The sequence below is a fragment of the Saccopteryx leptura genome, chromosome 4 (assembly GCF_036850995.1).
Source record: "Saccopteryx leptura isolate mSacLep1 chromosome 4, mSacLep1_pri_phased_curated, whole genome shotgun sequence".
Taxonomy (NCBI): Eukaryota; Metazoa; Chordata; class Mammalia; order Chiroptera; family Emballonuridae; genus Saccopteryx; species Saccopteryx leptura.
In genome coordinates, this window is record NC_089506.1 from 129,444,782 (window position 1) to 129,462,353 (window position 17,572).

General features: G+C 40.0%; 2 non-coding genes and 1 pseudogene across 2 annotated transcripts; 2 read left to right on the plus strand and 1 right to left on the minus strand.

The window, feature by feature from the left end:
- LOC136403177 (chloride intracellular channel protein 1 pseudogene) overlaps positions 1–17,105 on the plus strand; it is a 55,431-nt pseudogene extending 38,326 nt beyond the window's left edge.
- On the minus strand, positions 4,120–4,245 carry LOC136404750 (U4atac minor spliceosomal RNA). Its single transcript, XR_010751446.1, has one exon. It is a non-coding gene; the product is annotated as a U4atac minor spliceosomal RNA (small nuclear RNA).
- LOC136404713 (small nucleolar RNA SNORA21) lies at positions 11,583–11,706 on the plus strand. Its single transcript, XR_010751418.1, has one exon. It is a non-coding gene; the product is annotated as a small nucleolar RNA SNORA21 (small nucleolar RNA).
- Positions 17,106–17,572: the final 467 nt, after the last annotated feature.

Genomic DNA, 17,572 nt, shown 5'->3' on the forward strand with positions numbered 1-17,572 from the left:
AAGCAGATGGTCGCTTCTGTGTACCCTGACTGGGAATCGAACCCAGTACGTCCACACACCAGGCTGATGCTCTACCATTGAGCAAACCAGCCAGGGCTACCCTCATTATAAAAATTTAAGTTGATTAGCACCAAGTAAAATGAATTGATACAGAGTCTAGAAAATCTGGTTGGATTAATTTGACAAAAATTAATTTGAAGGCATTCTTCTTCTTATGCCCCTTCTATAAGGTCACAAAGTCACTCTCTAAATTTTCTTTTTAATTTGTTCATTTTAGAGAGGAGAGAGAGAAAGGGGAAGAGCAGGAAGCATCAACTCCCATATGTGCCTTAACTAGCTAGGCAAACCCAGGGTTTTTAACAGGCAACTCAGTGGCCTAGGTCAGCTTTTTAAAAGAGTTTAAAGTGAAAGAGTTTATTAGTGAGGCACTGAGGCAAAGAGTGGCTACTCCACAGGCAGAGCAGCTACAAAGTCACTTTTCTTATCACAGCCTTCCCCAAATGGTTACTTATTCCTGATGTTTTCTTTGACTAATCAGAACAAGATGACAGTTTCTTTTTTACTCATCCGGCTAATCTTTGAATGCATTTGTCTGAAGCTGCTCCATCTGCTATTCATAATGATTGCATTTATGCATATAATTTAGGATGCCATTGATTTAAATAAAATTTATTTACATTTAAATTACTTCTCAGGAAGATAGAATATAAGGCCTTTGACTGCAACTTTTTATCTCTTACTTGATTGAACCACAATATGGTTCTTAACTTGTAACTAGATATAGTTTCATTTTTAGAAGGCCCATGCTATATATAGTTCAAATAGTGATTGATTTTAATAATTTCTCAAATTATTTTTGTTGTCTAATCAGGAAGATGAAGCATTTGAAACAGAGATGTGAATTTATTGAGAGGGCTAACCACCTCTAAGTCAATGTTTATCATGATTTTGTTTGGGATATTTTATGGTATGTTACTATATCAGCCAAAACACAGAAAATAATGTACATGTACATAAATGTTATATATGCCTAAAACAAACATGCTGAATTTTTTCTAAAGACACACAAAAATGTTGAAATTAATTTAGAGAAGAAATCTTGCAACCCCACCCCCTGACTTGTTAGAGCACGAGGAGTTACTGCAAACTCACATTTGCCATTCTTCCTTTGCAGAAATTAACACAGGGGATAAGAGTTCTTGCTGCAATACCTAATCTTGCTTGAAGAAGGAGAAGAAGGAGTCTGCAATTTCAAAGTTTCACCTGGTATGTATACAGGGCAATGAGCTAGATGTATTGTTTGGAATTAGCTCAACAGATAGTAGTACAACAGTAATGTGCCATGCCATCGCCACTGTGGATCTGGGTCTCTGTGCTGATCATTTTATATAGAGGGAGACATTTTGTTCTCTTAATATACTTTGCCATAATTGTACTTCCTTTGACCATTATTGTTTACCTTTAGAAGGTATCCTGTGTGTCTGTTTCATTTACCTATGCTTGGTCTTAGTCAAAAGGCTAAGAAGCAATGTGTGTGTTTCATTTAATACTCACCTCCAGAATGCTCTAGAAGAATGAAGGACACATCTTCGGGTTACACAGAGAGAAAAACTTGGCAGGTCTTGATGTTGGAACACCGAAGCTCATGCTGAACTGTTCTGGACTATCTCAGAAATATTGATTGGACTTGAGAGATTTTTTAAGTTTTATTAGCAAGCCACCTATAAATCATCTCTCAGAGTGGGTTAACTTTGCAGGACGAATGTTACCTATAACAATAGTTAACATTCAGTAAGTGGTAGGCATTAATTCACAATAGGTCCTCACAATAACCCTGTGAGGCTTATTATCTTAATTTTTCAGAGGAAGAAGCAGGGACACAGAAATGCTAACTAACTTTCCTTGCCCCTCTGTAGTAAATGGTAGAGCTGCGACTGGGCCCTTCTCAGTCAGATTCAAGAGCCTGCACGCTTTTGTTTTTAATTGGATAAATAGTTTTAATATGTAACAGTTTGCCAGCTGAGGAAGATAAGGCCCCCCAAGACTCCAGCCCTTCTCCCCTGATGCCCTAGACCTGTGAGCTGGGCTAGGCCAATGGCTGCCTCAACTCTGAGGCCCAAGTCCCAGGAAGGATTAGACAGGAAAGTAGATTGCTGGAAGCTTAGCCCCAGGAGTTCAGGGAGGCATGTATGAGAGAGAGAAGGGGGAGGGGGAGACTGAAAAAAGAAAAGTTCATCAGAGTTGAGACAAGTTCTGCTCACGGTGGCAGTTGATTTTTTTGGTTCTTTGAAAAAAAAGTAGGCAAAACGTCTTAGGAAGGGCAGTAGGCCCCTCCCTGGGCCCTGCTGATGGAGCTGTTCAGTCAGAGTATGTTCTGGGGTCACATCTCAGGAAAGCAGAACTTTCAAAGAAGAGCAGCAGACCGGTTAAAACAAGGAATAGGTTCTACAGGAAGCAAAAGGTAGGAGAATTACTGTTCTAGAAATTGGGAGTTAGGGTTTTCTTGGTTATTCCTTTAACCAGCTATGTGGAGGTGGGCAAGTCTCTGTACATACTGGCCCTGGTTTCCCTGTCTACAAGATGCACTCTGGGTTTCCCAGAAACAGGTTATGCACCAGGACAGCATAAGGTGGCATTTGGGAGCAATGACTGGAGCCATACCACCTGAGTTTGTAACCCAGTTCTTATTTAATTTTTCAGGGCCTACATTATTCATCTATAATTTAGAATAATTATATCTATTTCATGGGATTGTTGTGGGAAACAAAAGGTTATTACATTCTTTAAAACAGTGCTTGGCACTTAGTAAGCAGTAAGCTCTCAATAAATGTTAGCTATTAACATGGCGTCTAGTACTATTTCAGGGTTCAACTTTACACAACTGAGAATAGTTGGAGATGGCATCCTCCTGGATCCTTTTTTTTTTTCTTTATTTCTTTGGTCTTTCCGAGCTTAAGAAACTCAAGAAATCAGAATTCTCTTTGTAGCTGCATCCTTCTCCACTCATTCCCAAGCAGGAATTCCCTAATGCTAATCTACTGTCTAGGCAGGGGTTCAAGCAGGTATAATCAAGAGTAGGAGCAAGAGATGAAGAAAGAGGAACAGATGAAGGACTGAGTGAGTTAGTACACATTTTGTAAAAATCTGTAACCACTTACATTTATGTGTAAAGTTTGTTTTCTTTATGCAAAGTCAACAACTGATAATGAGCTTGGGCTGCTGGAGGTGTCATTCTGTCAGGCAGGTCCCACCCTCTCCTCTGCCACCACCTGTTTCACTCCTACCTTCCTACATTCTGCTACTTTTCCCCTTCCCGTCAACACTGGCTGCCACCACTACCTACATATCATAATGTCAAGGGAGGTGTCCAATGCCACTCAAAAAGTATGTAGTTTGGCCCTGGCCTGTTGGCTCAGTGGTAGAGCATCAGCCTGGCGTGCAGAAGTCCCGGGTTCGATTCCTGGCCAGGGCACACAGGAGAAGCACCCATCTGCTTCTCCACCCCTCCCCCTCCTTCCTCTCTGTCTCTCTCTTCCCCTCCCGCAGCCAAGGCTTCACTGGAGCAAAGTTGGCCCGGGCGCTGGGGATGGCTCCATGGCCTCTGCCTCAGGAGCTGAGGATGGCTCGGACAGGTTGCAGTGGAACGACACCCCCTGGTGGGCATGCCGGGTGAATCCTGGCCGGGCGCATGCGGGAGTCTGCCTGCCTGCCTGCCTGCCTCCCTGCTTCTCACTTCAGGAAAAAAAAAAAAGGAAAAAAACAAGAAGAAAAAGAAAAAAAATAGTCTGTAGCTCGGCTCAGCCTCAAGAGAGAAGCTTCATGAGTCCAAGGCTTTGCCAGAGCTGGATTTCTCTTCTTGAAAAGGGTGAATGAAATGAGATAATTTTAAATTTGAAATTATTCACACTTCAATGTATTAAAGCCCTCGATGAAACAAACAAAAGTCATGAGGTTTTTTTTTAAGGTATACTCAAGTTGAAACGTCATTATAGACCAAGACTTATAAATTATGACATAGAGCTCAATTTAAAATATATACTTCTTAATTTAGAATATATATAATATGTGTATGTGTGTGTGTGTGTGTGTGTGTGTGTGTGTGTGTGTGTATATAATTTTTTTTTCCAAAATTGCATCAAGGTAAAGCAGAGCTCTAGTTAACACAAGTGTGTTGTTTAGGCGTTAGCAATAGTGCCCTCACTACATGCCCATTGGACAGTAAGGCAACTCAAAGAAAAGGATGCTTAGAATATATTTTAATTTTTTTAAAAAAATTTCTATTGATTTGAGAGAAAGAGAGAGAGGGAGGAAGCCGGGGGAGGGAGAGAGAGAAGCATCAACTTGTTTCACTTAGCTTTTCCATTTAGTTGTGCACTCATTGATTGCTTCTTGTACATGCCCTGATTAAGGTCAAACCCATGATCTCTAGTACACTGGGTTGACACTTTATCCACTGAGCCACCTGGCCTGGGCCAATTTTTTTCTTAAAGCTTTAAATTTTAGGAATGAAAGAGACTTTTGATATCATTAAGTTCCATGTTAGCATGTTTTTAGATGAGGGAACTGAGAGATGGTGAGGTGAATACTCTTGTCTTTGTTCATGGAGTCAGGACAAGAACAGAATTTTCAGCAAAAATTTTTTTCCTTATATCACAGAGGATTCCTCTTCCAAAGTAATTTTTGTCATTGCATTATAAAGGGTTCCTGAATGTAGGACATGTAAACTAATGGCATCAATAGCTCATGCAGAATGGTGGTTAAGGGCTCGGGGCCTGGGGCCAGACTGGCAGAAATAGAATCCTGCCGTGCTCTGTTACTAGCAGTGTGGTCTTCAGCATGCTGTTCCACTCTAAGGAGAACCACAGTTAACATGATAGAAAGTGTTTCAATCTGCTTGTAGAGTATTTTGCTCTATATTAGAGACAGAATCAATATTAGATGCATGTAAATCATGAATCATTTATGTATTTACATGCTTAATAATGGTTATTATTTCTGAAAGAAACTGTGAGTATCTACTTCAATTATAGCTTCTAATTTTGCTAAATTGAGACTATTTAGGAATGTCTATATCCTGGTTCCTTTTCCAGGTCTTTCTCAGTTTAAGAGTCAGGAAAAATTAAAATTCTCTTCCTAATTCCATCCTGTCCCCAAGCAGAAACTCCCCCAATTCTACAATCCTGAGAATAAAAACCTGGGCAGAGCTTGATCTGAACCATATCCCCAGGGTCAAGACCAATGCCTGAAAAAGAAATGTTTGAGGGGGTTGGAGGAATAGGTGAAAACGGTGAAGGGATTAAATTAAAACAAGCAAACAGACAGAAAAACAGACACAGACCACAGTATGGTGATAGCTAGAGGGAAAGGGGGTGGGAGAGATGGAAGAGGGCAAAGAGGACATAAATGGAGGCAGAAAGAGATTTGACTTTGGATGATGAGTATGTGATGCAGTGTGCAGATAGAGTTGTACACTTGAAACTTGTATGGTTTATTAACCAATGTCACCCCAACGAACTCATTTAAAAAATTAAAAATAACAAATGAACAAACAATACAGACAAAAAATTTTTTTAAAAATATTTTATGTATTGATTTTAGAGAGAGGATAGAGAAAGAAAGGGAGAGAGGGATGGGAAGCAGCAACTTGTAGTAGTTGCTTCTTGTATGTGCCTTGACCAGGCAAGCCCAGGGTCTCAAACCAGCAGCCTCAGCATTCCAGGTCAACACTTTATCAACACTGCACAGCCACAGGTCAGGCACTAAACCTTAAAGACACAGGCAACAGTATGGTGGGTACCAAATGGAAGGTAGGGAGATAGTAAAAGGGAAAGAGGGCCAAATATATGGTGATGGAAGGAGACTTGACTTTGGGTGGTGATCACAGAATGCAATGTACAGATAATGTACTATATTACAGAATTGTACACTTGAAACTTAAATAATTTCTTTTTTTACTGATTCATTTTAGAGAGACAGAAGAAGAGAGAGCATTCATTTTCTATTCCACTTAGTTGTGCATTCATTTGTCACTTCCTGTATGTGCCAACCAGGTATTGAACTCATAACCTTGGTGTTACGGGACGATTTTCTAATCAACTGAGCTAACAGGCCAGGATAAAACCTATATAATTTTATTAACCAATATTACCCAAATAAATTTAAATTTTAAAAAAGAATAAAGTAATTTTTTAAAATGTTTATGAAGGATGATTGCAGTAGTATCTCCAGAATTTTAATATAGAAAGGGTTTAGGGATGACCATCTGGTTGGGTTGGAGATTAGGGAGCATGAATTGAAATTGTATTTGCTATAGGAAATGATGTTGATTAAAGGGGTGTGGCTAATGTCCCCTCATGATAGCCCTAGAAATTACCAATGAATGATGATGTGAATGAGTGCATAAAGGAATGAAAGAATGAATGTATATAGTAGAGCTAAGAGCTGTTTCAGCAGAGACCACCACTGAGATACAACCTCTAAGCAGTACCAAGGGGGGGGGGGTTGAATCTCAAAATGGAACCTGAGATTGACTACTCTGATATAAATTGGGTATTAATGTATCATCTCTACCTGTCAATACCCCTAGGCAGGAGAAGTCTGCATTATAATAATTATACAAAAGATGCATTCAATGCCATTGCAGGAAGACAAACAACTTGAACATGGCCTTTGACCTGAGAGTTGTGCTCTAAGATTTTAAAACAGTGTTCTAGAGTTGGTATACTTACTGTCAATATTCTCATCACTTTTTCAATTCTCGTCACAGTGGTATGAGATTAATGAAATAATCGTTTTATTTCTTGATGTGAAAGCAACTCATATGTATAAGCTACTATTGTCATGTTTATAATCCAGAATAATGATACCTAAAGGATAATGAAGAGTTTATGCTGAGTTTTTAATTCATCTGACTGATTTGTTGAATTTTAAATTAGATTGTGATTTTGTAATTCACGTGGGACCAAGAATTATGTCTTTTCTATGGTGACAAGCTTCATCTTTTCCATGTAATTTCAATCTCTACCTTTTTTGCTTTTATTTTATTCTTTGTTTGTAACTTGTCTGACTGGTCTTTGCTTCTGAAGACATCAGGTTATATGAAAGTCTTGGCATTCCTTGCTTGATGACTGCATAAATGAGTACTTACATACTAGGCATATTTTTGTTAGATAACTTTATTACATATTCCAGAGACTCCCTAGGACCCATTGGTCATTTAAGCATTTTGTTTCTTTTTTTTTTTTTTTTTTCCTTTTGCATTTTTCTGAAGCTGGAAACAGGGAGAGACAGTCAGACAGACTCCCGCATGCGCCCTACCGGGATCCACCCGGCACGCCCACCAGGGGCTACGCTCTGCCCACCAGGGGGCGATGCTCTGCCCATCCTGGGCGTCGCCATGTTGCGACCAGAGCCACTCTAGCGCCTGGGGCAGAGGCCAAGGAGCCATCCCCAGCGCCCGGGCCATCTTTGCTCCGATGGAGCCTCGGCTGCGGGAGGGGAAGAGAGAGACAGAGAGGAAGGCGCGGCGGAGGGGTGGAGAAGCAAATGGGCGCTTCTCCTGTGTGCCCTGGCTGGGAATCGAACCCGGGTCCTCCTCACGCTAGGCCGACACTCTACCACTGAGCCAACCGGCCAGGGCTTGTTTCTTTTAAAATGACTACAATATTTATTAAAATAGCAAATTGCTTTATTCACTTTCCTTCTTAGAGGTTTCAGTTTTCTTTAGTCTTTGTAGCTAGACTTCATCTAGTGTTTTGAACATAATTTTTGCCTTGTTTTATTAGGGCCTTTTTGACAAACACTGCATTTCTCTGGAGCTGAAACATGGCTTGATATGTTTTTATTGTGTCTGAGTTGGTTTACCAATATAATTAATACTATCAAAACTGTTCTTGAGGCTCTGGCTGTTTGGCTTAGTGGTAGAGTGTCAACCTGGCATTGGAAGTCCTGGGTTCGATTCATAGTCAGGGCATGCAGGAGAGGTGACCATCTGCTTCTTCCTCCCACCTCCTCCCCATTCTCTCTTTTTCTCTCTCTTGCCCTCCTGCAGCCATGGCTTGATTGATTTGAGCACATTCCCCTCCACCTACAGCCCCCACCCCACACCTCCTCCTCAGGTGCTAAAAATAGCTCAGTTGTGAGCATGACCCAAAATGGGAAGAGCATCAGCCCCAGACAGGGGTCGCTGGGTGGATCCTGGTTGGGAAGCATGCAGGAGTCTGTCTCTCTATCTCTCCTCCTTTCACTTAATAAACAAACAAACAAAAAAAAGATTTCTTGGAATAGAGCTTAATCCCTCAGGTTTTGTTTCTGATGCTAGAATGATTCACTCTGGAGAAATAAATTTTTTTTTTTTAATTGTATCCCAGATATAATTACAGTGGTAGCTAGCATTTCTTCCCTTCTGGCTTCTGCCCATGTTTGGTTTATATGCTCACTCATCTGTAACATCTCAAGATTAATCACTATTCCTTCAGTCTAGAGAAAATTGACAGGTTTCTTTTCTGAGCCATTACAAATGAACTTTTCCTACAAATGGACCATAAGAACCACTTGTGACACAAATTTCCTTTTCTAAGAAGAAGAAGTCACTATTTTTAACAGAGTACTCCTCGGCTTCTCTTAGCCAGGATATTTTGTATTATATTTAAATATCCTCATTTAAAAATCTTGGGATATTTAATAAAAGTTAATTTCAGCAATGGTGTTTTCATTCCATATGTCTCTTCTTCCTTTGTAATTCAATGCTTCACCCTTTGTAACTGAATGGGATTTTCAAGTCCTTTAGTAAAAATATTCCTACGGTTTGGTTTGCTGGAACCTTGGACTAACAGGACCTCAAGTATCAGTTTTCCTGTTAGAACTCAGGTTCCATTGATTACAGATTGCACAAAAGTAGTGCAAGAGTGAGTTACTATTTTTGTAGTTATTTTTACCAAAAGATGGCATTTTTTTCTCTTTAAGAGTACCTAATTTGAAGTTGCTAAGGAACCATGTTTCAGTCTAAAAGGTTATTCTATTAATTTGGCTTTTCCCTACTGTGTCTACATTTAATTTGCTTATTTATATTATTACTATTGCTTTTTGCTACAAAAAGTTACACCTTCGTCTCTGTCTGTTATCCTTTTCTTCATACTTTCCACTCCGGCTTCTAAAGAAACCTGGAAAAGAATAAGGACAGAAGTCTATGCAGAGTCTGAAGGAAAGGAATAGAGGAGAGGGAGAGGCTTAGCAGGGTGCACAGCTGGTGAGTGATAGACTAGACCTGTCATTAACACTTGTGGGCTCCTCTTCTTCATCTAGCTAACCTGAGGCCAAGACATGGCATTGCAGCTTCCTTTGGTATCTGCTCATGACTTCAAGACCATCCTCAATTGCCTCAGAAGGCAATTGTTTATCTTTCTTGTTGGCCCACAGAGTGATTCTGTCACTGTAGCTGCTGGCCTGGCATCATGGAAATCTGACAAGCCTGCCTTACAGAGACATAACAGATGGGCTTCTTTCTCTCCTCTCCTTTATCACAGTCAGAGAGAGGCCCAGGAGAGAAGGAAGCTGCAGACCTAGAGGTTGCTCTCTATAAGGGAGCTCTTGTGAAACTCACTCGGCAGGGAAAACAGTACTGAGGGGGGTCATTTTCAGCTGTGCTGTTGCTGGCATAACAAGTTAAGCAGTACTGTTTCCCTGATCTGTTTGGCCTTGGTTTCCACTCTTGCATAATACACATTCTGAGTTCTTTGTACTGTGGATAGTTGAATATATGGGCTTTGAGAGCTGCAGTGTTCTCTAATTTTAAGAGTTAAGCACAATCTATGTATGTATGTATGTATAAATTTAAAACCTCACATTTTTATTGCCAAAACAATATAGCAACATTAAAGGCCAGTTTTAATCATTATTATATATTTTAGCTTTATCAAAAATATATTAGTTCTCAACTCTGGGTACTCATTAGAATCAACTGGGAGCTTTTCAAATTACTAATACACGGGTCTTACTCTAAACCAGTTGAATTGAATATAGAGTGGTGGGGCTCAGGCATCTGTATTTTTAAAAATTTATTTATTGATTTTAGAGAGAGAGGAAGAGAGAGAGTGACAGAGAGACAGAAACATCAATCTGTTCCTGTATGTGACCTGACCCCGGATCAAACCAGCAATCTGTGTGCACCAGGAGGGCTCTCTAACCAAATGAGCTATCTGTCCGGGCCATCTGTTATTGATTTTGGAGGGAGAGAAAGGGAAAGAGAGAAAGAGAAAGATTTATATTTGTTGTTCCATTTAATTATGTATTCATTGGCTGATCCTTGTATGTGCCTTGACCAGGGATTGAATCCTCAACCTTGATGTATGAGACAGTGCTCTATCAACTAGCTACCAGCCAAGCCAGACATCTGTATTTTTTTTTTTTTTTTGAGAAAGAGAGAGAGGAAGAGAGAGAGATGAGAAGCAATCAACTAGTAATATCACTTTAAGTATTCAGTGATTGATTCTTATATGTGCCTTGACTGCAGGGCTCCAGCGACACCTTGTTCAAGATAGCGACCTTGGGCTCAAGCCAGCGAACTTGGGCTTCAAACCAGCAACCTTTGGGCTCAAGTCAGGACCTTGGGATCATGTTGATGATCCTGTGCTCAAACTGGTGAGCCTGCATTTAAGCCGGTGGCCAACGTGGGAGCTCAGCATCCCAAGTGTTAGCTCTATCCATTGCAGCACCACCGGTGAGGCAACATTTGTATTTTAAATAAACTCCACTGGGTTGAGAACCACTGGTAGAAGATAATATTAGTAAATAACCTGTTTACTCTCTAAGCAGCTGAGGAAATACTCTCTTTGGTGAATCTCTCCCTCGACAATTTTTCTCCCTAGCCCCAGAGGTGATCACTTGCCTAAATTTGGTGTTTATTGTTCGCATCCAAATATTTAAACTTTTACTATTGTTTATATATGTTTGTAACACTAATGGTATGGCAATTATCAATTTTAACAACTTTGTATAAATGAAATGTGGTCATATATATCTTACGGGGGGAAAAAAATTAAGACTTTATTTATTTATTTTGGGGGTGGAGGGTAGAGCAGGAAGCATCAACTCCCATATATTCCTTGAAAAGGCAAGGCCAGGGATTTGAACCGGCGACCCACTGAGATCAGCACTTTATCCACTGTGCCACTACAGATTAGGCTGGAAATTTTTGTTGCTCAAGATTTACTCATATCCCTTTTAAAAGCACTTGGCCCTGGCTGGTTGGCGCAGTGGTAGTGTTGGCCAGGCATATGGATATCCTGGGTTTGATTCCCACTCAGGGCACATGAGAGAAGTGACCATCTGCTTCTCTTCCCCTCCCCTCTCCCTTCTCTCCCTCTTCTCCTCTCACAGCTGTGGCTCAACTGGCTCAAGCGTTGGCCCTGGGCACTGAGAATGGAGGTTGGTCCAAGTGTGTCAGCCTGAGGCATTAAAAATAGCTCTATTGATTCAAGCATCAGCCACAGATGAGTGTTGCTGGGTGGATCCCAGTTGGGGCACATGTAGGAGTGTATCTTGCTGTCTTCCCTCCTTTCACTTAAAAGGAATTTTAAAAAATAATTAAAAAGCACTCATTGAGCCTTTTGCTAGTGCCTCGCTGAGCTGTCAAGAGGGGAAGAACACTGCTTCTGGGTGAGCGGCAGTATGCTGTGTTGTTTTGCTTCAACTGGTGGTGTGACAAAGTGTTAAAAAGAAAAATAATAAAAATAAAAAGATAAAAGATTTATTTGATACATGTAGTTTTAGCTTATTTTCACTATTGCATAGTATTCTATTATATGAATATTTGTTAAATTGTATACAAAATATTAAACCCTTTTTATACTTTTTTTTTAGTGAGAGAGAGAGGGGAACAGATAGGGACAGACAGGAAGGGAGATAAGAAGCATCAACTCATAGCTGCAGCACCTTAGTTGTTTATTGATTGCTTTCTCACATGTGCCTTGACCAGGGAATTCCAGCCAAGGCAGTGATCTCTTGTTCAAGCCAGAGACCTTGGGCTCAAGCCAGCGACCTTTGGGCTCAAGCCAGTGACCATGGAGTCATGTCTATGATCCCACACTCAAGCCAGTGACTCCGCGCTCAGGCTGATGAACCTGTGCTCAAGCCGAATGAACCCACGCACGAGCTGGTGACCTTGGGGTTTTGAACCTGGGTCCTCAACATCCCAGACCCATGCTGTATCCACTGTACCACTGCCTGGTCAGACTTTAAAATTTTTTTTGAGGTGAGCCAGTGATTATACCATTTTAACAGACTATTTATATTTTGGGGTATTTTCTCCCAGTTTGTATTTAAGCATACATATGTTAATAGCGATAATTCTATTATAACTGAGTTTTCAGTCTTTTTTTTAATTATAAACTTTTTATCATGATTCATATGTCATAATGATTATTTAATTAACTACGTAATTTCCCTAACTATCCCCTTAAAATATTTCGGAGAATGGAGACAGTAATGTTATAAGGAAGATTTGGGGGGTATATATAGCTTATTTTATTCAGTTATTTCTATGGAATAACTTTCTATGAGAGGGATCCTTGAATCAAAGGCTTTGAATGATTTTATGATTCTTGATACATTTTGTAATATAGTTTTCCCAACACACATTTACCATTTCTGGTTTAACAGTGGGTGATTTTGTTACATTAGAGAATATAATATTCGGAATGCTTTTTTTTTTTGGAGAAGCCATATTCTTAGTTCCAAACTCTTACAAAATAAACACTGAACAAACTTCCCAGAATTGAATCCATTTATATTATTTATATTGATTTCTTAGAGGAAGGGAGAGAGAGAAGGAAAGAGACAGAAACATCAGTCTATTCTTGGATGTGCCCTCGCCAGGCATTGAACCCGTAACCTATCAACCAAGCTATCTGTCAGGGCCAGAGTTGAGTCCATTTAAATAGACTAATATGCAAAGCTATATAAATAGCAAATACACAAGAAATAGTAAATACACCAGAAAATAAATCAATTCCAGATGTGATTTAACAATGATAATTGAAAATCTCAAACTTATGTTAACTAAACTCTTTATTGTACTAAACTTCAGTCTTCTCGCCTTGTAAAATGGGATTATAAGCTTTACTATAATAATAATGGGTAGCACAACATTTTTACAGTCTTTATCATGTGCTGATCACTATTCTAAACACTTTACATATACTAGCATTTAATTTTCATAACAACCCTGTTATGTTGATTTTATTCCTATTTTATAGTTGAGGAACTAAAGCACAAAGATTAAATGACTTTTCTAATGTCATGTAGCTAGTAAATGGCAGAGCTAGAATCTAACTCGGACATCTGGCTCCAAAGTTTACTCTTAGAACCACTAAATAAATAAGATGGTTCTTAGAGATACCGAGTCCAATGCCTGGCACATAGTATGTACTCGATAAGTGCTTACTATTATTATTATTATTATGTATTTTTTAAAACAACTGAGCTAGTACAGAGACTGGAAGAATTAATTTAAAAGTTCTAGAAAACAGTCATGAGTAGAAATTTCAGCAAGGCAGGTTTTCACTCAATAGCCATAGTAAAGTCTTGGGCACTGAATTTTAACAAGGAGAGGCTGAATGGCCACTTGTCAAGAATAGTGGATAATAATTTTCTGCATTGGGTGGGTGGCTGAACTAGATGACTGCTAAGGCTCTTTCCAACTAATAGGATTCTATGATTTTAGGTCAGAATCTTATGGGTTTTTCCCATACACTAAAGCTTCATATGTTTTCTTTAATATTAGTTTCAGTTTATGAACTTTGTTGATGAGATTTTCATTCTAATTATCTGAATCATTCTCCAAGCAGAGCATGGCTTTGTAGTTTGTGTAAGCCTTTAGCAGTCTATTGTGTTGCGATGTTTGATGTGTTACAACACTGGAACATTGTAATGATGGGTGCTGGGGAAACATATAACATATAAACCTGTAAGTCACTATGTTGTAGTAGTCACCCCGCCTAGCAGGCATCCACAGGGTTACTGTCACTTGGCTAAATCTCTTTTGGAATCTGTCATCTTTAGCTATCAAGAGAACAGGTAGGCCTATGAAATCATCATTTGTGGCTTTAACTGTTTACATTGAAAAATTATGGGACTATGCTTGTGGAAGTGAATTGATGTCACATCTATGACATAATTTGCAAGTGACTCAGGGGTGTTCTAATGGGTTTCTTGCTGGGAAGGGGAATTGCTCCTTGAGGGAAATACTGTAATAGTTTTACTTAAGTCATGGGGAAGCCACATCTGACCTCATGATTTGCCTTCCCTTTGGATATCAGCCTTGAAAATTATTTTGTCTTTACCATTATATCTTAAGCAATCCTTCAGGATAATTCACAATTTTGTATGTCAACAGAAACGTCATTTCTCTCAATAGGATAACTTAAAGGGTATACAAAGATATTGTTGATGGAATTCATAGCAAATGTATTGGACTGGCTCAGAGTACTTAGAAAAAAAATTTCTTCTTAGTTATATGTTTTTGTCTTTCATTTAATGTTTTGTGTTGTGCTGAATATATCCTAGTTACTATGGAGATAAATGAAAATAGGCATAGAGTTTTGGGTATCAAATTGTCAACAAACTTACTAGATAAAAATAGGATGTGGAGTCAGAAGGAAGGAGGACAATTTTCAAAATATAAATATTATGAGATTTAATCTGTAATTTGGAGAGGAATGAGAAAACCAGAGAGCAGATAGGACTTTAGACATTAGGTTCTCCAAAATCTTAAGATAAACTATTTGAAATGATCCTTTTTGAATCATCACTGAAACATACAATTTGCCTTATAAAGAAAATAATCTATTTAGTGGGATTTGACTACTTCCAACATTGAATTATTTCCAGTTAACCTTCCTGAAACAAAAGTGTTTATAGGTTGACTTTTACTTATAATGGTACTTTCATGCAAATAGTTCATGTATTTATATTATACATATGAGTATTTATACTCTGTGTTTAACTTAGAAATACTATAACTCACACTTAAAAAATGGAAAAATGCCACTTTATATTGAGCAAGCTAAGGTTTGTTTTGTAATCTGACCAACTATAAACAATTATAATTATGAGCACACAGTTGGGGCATTTTGCTTTTGGGAACTTCAAAGAGGGTGGCAAGCTGTCTGACAATAATTACAAGTGTCATTATCCTTGTGTTTATTCATAATGAATTCAGTAGAACGAGGGTGGTGTCTTCAGTCATCCACAAACTTGGATTAGAACCCTTAAGACTGGAATGACAGCAGTGGGCAATCAGCTACTACTGCTCTTTTGGAATGTAAGGAGCATTTCTAGAAGAAATGTGTTATTTACATGCATAAAGTAAATATTGAAGATTGACTTAGGCTAAAAATACCCAAGGTAATGTTGCAGGACTAGATAGTAAAAGAATGAGCTCATATTGTGGTCTTGGACAGAATATTTTTCTTATCATGTCTATTTAAGATGGAAATCAATTTTTTTATTTAAATAAAACAGAAGAGCTCCCTTATCCAAGTCTCTGAGGGGATCGAGCTTAAGGAACTGAATGTAGAGTCCACTGGGCTTGCAGGGGCTCAGTCTGGAGTGAGCAGGTCTGATCAGGCTAGTGTTGCATTGAGGGGACAGTCCTGGCTCTGGGGGACAGAACTTCTGCTTATGAGACCTGCCTTCCCTGGCCTGGGCCCCTCCACATTTCCCCAGTGACCGCAGCTTCCTGGGCCCCATTGCAACCATGGCTGAAGAACAGCCATAGGTCAAGTTGTTCATAAAGGCTGGCCGTGATGAGACCAAGTTTGGGAACTGTCCCTTCTCTCAGAGTCGCCTTCTTGAGTCACCTTCAAAGTCACCACCGTTGACCCACGAGGCGAACCGAGATGGTGCAGCAGCTTGTGCTCAGGAGGGCAGCTCCCATTTTGACTGTATGGCCCTAAAGTATGTATGACATACAGACATCAATAAGATTGAGGACTTTCTGGTGGCCGTGCTATGCCCTCCCAGGTACCCCAAGTTGGCAGCTTTGAACCCTGAATCCAACAGCTGGCCTAGACATATTTGCCAGATTTTCTGTCTACATCAAGAATTCAAATACAGCACTCAATTGTACTCTGGAGAAGGAGCTTCTGAAAGCCCTGAGTTTTAGACAGTTGTTTGACATCCTCCCCCGCAGAAGAAGTTGGTGAGACCAGGGCATCTCAGAGGAGGTTTCTGGATAGCGATGAGCTCACTTTGGCTGATTGCAGCCTGTCACCACAGCTCCACATAGTACAGGTGGTATGTAAGAAGTACCTCGGATTCTCCATCCCTGATTGCAGCCTGTCACCACAGCTCCACGCAGTACAGGTGATATGTAAGAAGTACCTCGGATTCTCCATCCCTGAGGTCTTCTGGCAGGGGGAGGGTTGGGACTTGCTCAATGCGTATGCATGGGCAAGTTCACCGCACCTGTACAGATAATAAGGAGATGGAGCTGGTCTATGACCAAGTGGCCAAGGCTCTCAGGTAAGCTCCTCCTGGGGCTCCCTCACCCCTATCCATTTTTCTCCACAAAGGCCCCCAGTCAGTTTCTACTTGGCTGCCCAGTACACTCCACAATGCCCACTGGGAAGTGAATTCTGGAGCACTTGGTCAGGGCTGCCTGGGGATTGAGGGGCAGGGATGAAAGATGTGTGAGACTTTTATTGTGGCAATGGGTAGGACAATGTATTTCAGTAATAAAATACAGAATAAAAAAAGCAAGAGAATTAAGAAAATCAGCAGTTGACAAAAATTTTTGTCTAAGAAATGACAAATGTATGTGATAGCCAAGTACAAATCTCAATTTACAATATTACTATCATGGAAATTGTACTTTGACAACATCTTGCTACATTTTCGAAGGTTGTATAGTTGTAAGTATGAAATTTGAAAATTATTTTGACATATTCTATTTTGTAACATTTTGAAAATAGTAATCTGAGCAAAGCAGTATATTTATCATTTATGAAACAAGGCAAAGAAATTGAATTTAGAATCTTCATCTGGTATATTTGTTGAACAAAGAAAACTTTCCTATAAGCTGAGCAGCTGTGGCCTTCTGCGCTTGGGAAAGCGGCACGGGGGGGGGGGGGGGGGGTCAAGGCACCGAGCTGGGTGTAGAGAGTGTCTCTCTTTGCCGGGGAAGGAAACACAAAGTGAGACAGCTTGAGTTTACACCTCCTATGTGAAAAGTCCTTCTTGTACACATATTTCTCCTTGCTTTTGACACCTGTCAAGGAATAACAGCCTGATGGTTACTTGCAGGAATACATTTTTTTAAAAATGCAGGCCCTGGCCGGTTTGCTCAGTGGTAGAACGTCAGCCTGGCATGCAGGATTCCCGAGTTCAATTCCCTGCCAGGGCACACAGGAGAAGCGCCCATCTGCTTCTCCACCCCTCCCCTTCTCCTTCCTCTCTGTCTCTCTCTTCCCCTCCCGCAGCCGAGGCTCCATTGGAGCAAAGTTTGCCCCAGTTCTGAGGATGGCTCCATGGCCTCTGCCTCAGGCGCTAAAATGGCTCTGGTTGCGGCAGAGCA